Here is a 5,053-nt window from a genome sequence, read left to right as displayed (position 1 = left end):
CTTGATTTGATTTTCTTTGATTGTTATTAGTTGTGTCTTTCTTTGCCTTGGGGAAGTAAAACTCCTCAAGGTTTGTTCTAATTGTTTTCAAGTTGTTTGATATTTTGCATGTCTAGAAGATCACAAGGTAACTTGTTACCCATTGATCACGAAATTGAAAGGACTTTGACAACCAATAGAAGACTTGCTAGAAATACTTTGAGAGGTATTGGTGAGGTTGTAGATATTCAACCAAACACTATTGAGTTCATCAACTCTTTTGCAAGAGAAGGTGAGGAGAACCCAACACAAAATCAATCACACAATCAACCCACAATGCCTAAGTTTTCATCACATTCCGTACCAACCGAGGAGAACCTACCTAATGGTACTCCCACACCACAACACTTAACCGGAAATTTCATTGAAAAATCCGTATTTATCCAATTAGTCGAAAGAAGCCAATTTGGGGGGATGCCTAGTGAAGACCCTCATTCCCACATGGAAAGTTTTTGTGACTATTGTGATGCAATTTCACAAACCGGAGTGACTCAAGACCAAATTCGATGGGTCTTATTTCCTTTTTCTCTAATTGGCACCGCAAAACAATGGTTGAAGAGCCTTGATAAGGCTACTCTTGGAATTGACTCTTGGAAGAAGTTGGCTCTAGCTTTCTACAAAAAATTCTACCCTCCGGAAAAGACTAATATGCTAAGAGCTCAAATTACGGGTTTTAACCAAAGGGACGAAGAATCTTTGTATGAAGCTTGGGAGCGATTCAAAGGAATTTGTCGCTCATGTCCTCATCATGGACTTAGCGAGTGGTTCTTGGTACAACACTTTTGGAATGGTCTTTATGAAGACTCAAGAAACATTCTCAACATGGGATCAAATGGTATGTTCACCGAAGTTGACGATAATCAAACTTGGAACAAGATTGAGGAAATGGCGGTCCATAATTCGCAATATAGTAGACCTCACAAGGCTACTAGAGGAGGAAAGCATGAAGTGGACTCTATTACTCAATTGGGTGATCAATTTAGTGCTCATATTGATACCATCAACTTAAAGTTTGAGAAGGCTATGGCTAAGCTTGAAGAAGCCTCAAAATCACCAAAGCATCATGGTAATGCCATGGTGGCATCTTCATCAATCCCAAGTGGGATATGTGAGAATTATGGAACTTTGGGACATGACCAAAGTGAATGTAGGGGAACAAATGAGCAAGTGAATGCTTTTCAAGCATACAAAAGTGGTACCCCTTATCCAACTATTACAATGAAAACACCAAATTCCACCCAAATCTCTCATACAAAAGCCAAAATGTTCAAAACCCTCAACCAACATATACCCCACCTCCCATGAGAAACCAAAATCAAAGACCCTTTTTCAACCAAAACCAAGGTTATCAAAATCAAACTTCATACAATCAACAAAATGACCAAGGTTTTGATGTTCAAAAAGCGGTCCTCCAAATGCAAAAGAATCAACAAGAATTTTTCACTCAAATGCAAAAACATAGCCAAGCAAAAGACATCACCATCAACAACATCCTAGCCCACACAAAAATGTTGGAAACTCAAATGACCCAACTAGCATCTTCAAACTCTCAAAGACAAAAGGGGCAATTACCACCTCAAAGTAATCCCCCAAGACATGAAACGGTTAGTGCCATTCACTTGAGGAGTGGTACGAGATATGAAGGACCAAATAAGCAAGTTGAGGATGAAGTTATGGAAGCTAGTGACAAGGAAAGAGTTGTGCAAAACTCCAGGGAAGAATAACCCACCAATCAAGAAGTTTCAAAGAAAAGTGAAGAAAAGGCCAAAGAGAAGGAGCCCATTGTGATTAGACTTCTATTCCCGAGTCATCAAGCTAAGCCTAAGTTTGATGACCAACTTGGAAAATTCATGGAAATTGTGAAGAATTTAGAAGTCTCGATTCCTTTCACGGAATTGATCAATCACGTTCCGGCCTATGCAAAGTACATGAAGGACATCCTTACGAAGAAGAAATCAATCCGGAAACTTGAGACTATTGCCTTCACTAAGGCGAGTAGTGCCATCCTTCAAGGGAGTTCACCTCCAAAACTTAAGGATCCGGGAAGCTTCTCCATTCCATGCACTATTGGTGACACTACAATCAATAAAGCTCTATGTGACCTTGGGGCAAGTGTTAGTGTCATGCCATATTCGGTTAGCAAGAGGCTAGGAATGGGAGAACTCAAATGTACCAACATCACGCTCCAAATGGCGGATAGATCAACAAAGACACCTTTAGGGGTATGGGAAAATGTTCCCGTGAGAATTGGAAAATTCTTCATCCCGGTGGATTTTGTTATTGTTGACATGGAAGAAGACTCCAACATTCCTATTATCTTAGTAAGACCTTTCTTGCACATCGCGGGAGCGGTGATCGATGTGAAGCATGGAGAACTCAACCTTGAAGTGGGAGATGAAACCATCACTTTCAACCTTGAAAAGACCATGAGAGCTCCCCGATTGCACGAGCCATGTTTTATGGTTGATCACTATAGCCGGAAGGATGATAGGAAGAAGTTGGAATTTCGATGGAAAAGAAAGTGGATGATGCTCCATCAAAGGAGCAAGGAAATAGCAACAATGAGAGCTTGAAAACCTCACTCATGACAAGTGAAGAGGATGGACTCATTGGCCAAGAGAAGAAAGAAAGAGAGTTGTCTCTATCAACTCAAGAAATTTTTAATGATCAAGTAAATGAAGTTTGCGGTCTTTGGGATGATGAGTTCGAAGGGATATTCAATCCCTATATTGGTAATGCTATGAACCAAGACCATCATGGAGAACAACAAGTGCAAAAATCTATTGAGGACCTTTATCATGATAATGAGCAAGCTTTCGACTACTTCTTCAAGGTGTTGAGTAACATCAACAACACCTTGAACATGCCCTCTTGACATCTCACATTGGATGAGAGTTTGGTGGAGTCCTCCCTAAACCACCATTTGTAAATATTCTACCTCCCTAACTTGCATCTCAATTATTACATTGCATTTTTGTCATTTTTGGATTTATTTTTGTGCCTTGGTCAAGATATTCATCATTTTGAGAGAAGTGAGGGAGGGACTTATGATTTTATTGATGTGTAGTGCTTTAACTTAGTGTGGGGATAGCAGTTGCCTAGGCTATTCATGCCTTTGTAGTGCCCCTAAAATGAAGAATATGAGAATTGAAGAATAAAAATGACACGGGTTACGAAGTACCCACGGATGGACCTGAATCCGTGTGGTCAAGGAGGAATCCGAGCGGCCAAACAGAGAATCTGCTCGTCCTGAAGAACCCGAGCGTCCAAAGTCACCAGACGCTCGTCTGGTAGAGCTGCAGAATACAAAAAACTGGTCTGTAAGAGAATCCGAGCGTCTCAGCTGAGAATCCGCTCGTCTTGTTCTGGACGGCCGTCCTTCACAAAAGACGCTCGTCTTTTCATTAGCAAAAATCTGGGATTTTCTCTGTAAAGGAATCCGAGCGTCCACCTAGAAAGACGCTCGTCCCTCTACAAAGAATCCGCTCGTGTTAGAAGCAGGACGCTCGTCCTGTGGCGTCTTTTCCTGGGCCAAACATTGAAGAATCCGCCCGTCCCGATGCCTGGTCCGCTCGTCCTCTGCTGCGTTTTCAAATATAACGATTGATTTAAACCCCTTTTCTCCCATTCATTCTCATTTATTAAAACATACAAACACTACCCACTACCCAAAAACCCCAAAAACCCTCATCCTCTCCATCAACGAAATCAAATTTCCTCAACCAAATTCAACAAAATTAAATCCAAACTTCCTCACAACAAAAATTAATCACTCCTTTTGCAACAACAAGTGATCCAAACACCAAAATCTTCAACCTTTGAGTCGATTCAAAGCAACATTAATTCATCCTAAATCGATTTGGGTATCACTAAAAATTGAAGATTTCAACCTTTCATTGGTGTAATCAAGCAAAGGAGAATGACAAGAACTAAAGGAGGCACCAAGGCACCCCAAAAGAAGACACTTTCCAAAAGGCAACTAGCTCTTCAAGCAAAACAATTGTCAAAGGCATTGGTAGTCCATGAGGCAAGGTTGGAGGTCCAACAACAAGGTCCCCCTATGGAAGCTACAACATCAACAACTCCGGTTATTGAACAATTATCCAATTATCCGGAGGTAACTTTCACTTCCGACTCTCATAGGGAGAAATTCATTCTCTTTGGTAAGAAAACCATCATGCCTACTAAGTTTATTTGTGAAGATGCATTGTCAAAATTGGGTATTCTTGAACAAACCAAAACCTTCTTTGAGTCTATGGGATTGGGTAAATTGTTTACAATGAAAGAATTGACATACCCCTCCCTCACCTTGGAATTTTTAAGTTCTTTGAAAGTCACAAGGGTGGAGACTCGAACCAACATCGAGTTTTGTCTTGAAAATGTTGATAGACGCATAACTTATGGCGAATTGGGTAAGATATTACGCCTTAGTGATAACCCGAAATATACAAAGACTCTTATCAAGTATGACCCCGCTCCTCTTTGGATGACAATTTCCGGAAAGAAATTCGTACGCTTTCATAATTGTCGTGCTCTCTTAGTCCACCATCCGGGCATTAGAGTATGGCATAAGGTCATTGGGAATACTTTGATAGCTAGAAATGGCACAAACCATCTTACCAAACTCGATTGTATTCTTCTTGAGTCGGCATTGAACATTGGGAGGGAATTTACCAAGCTATACAATGCTCTAAGACTTTTGGTTGAACGATGGCTTAATGTCGATTGTGGCAAAGAAGGCGCCGCCTTTATTGTCAATGGAGGACTAGTTACCCATTTGGCTAGGCATTTTAACCGGGATTTCAACAAAAACAACACTTATGTGCCGATTAAAGGAGGCCATCTTGTTGATATGGACACCATGATTCACAAGTTCAAGTGGGTCAAGCACGACACTCTTGACGACAAATATGGGTGGTTAATAAATGAAGCTAGATCCTTCACCTTGCCTTCCAAAATTTGCCGATTGAATGTTCACCGATCAAACTACCTTCTTCCACTCTCCGAAGAGACC

The 5,053-nt window shown here is 40.9% G+C and overlaps 1 non-coding gene across 1 annotated transcript; it reads right to left on the bottom strand.

Moving 5' to 3' along the window:
• Positions 1-687: 687 nt before the first annotated feature.
• On the bottom strand, positions 688-794 carry LOC141616629 (small nucleolar RNA R71). The gene has a single exon (XR_012530963.1). It is a non-coding gene; the product is annotated as a small nucleolar RNA R71 (small nucleolar RNA).
• Between the last annotated feature and the right edge of the window lie 4,259 nt (positions 795-5,053).

Source organism: Silene latifolia, chromosome 11 (genome assembly GCF_048544455.1).
Source record: "Silene latifolia isolate original U9 population chromosome 11, ASM4854445v1, whole genome shotgun sequence".
Classification (NCBI taxonomy): Eukaryota; Viridiplantae; Streptophyta; class Magnoliopsida; order Caryophyllales; family Caryophyllaceae; genus Silene; species Silene latifolia.
This window is presented reverse-complemented; position numbering and strand designations above follow the sequence as displayed.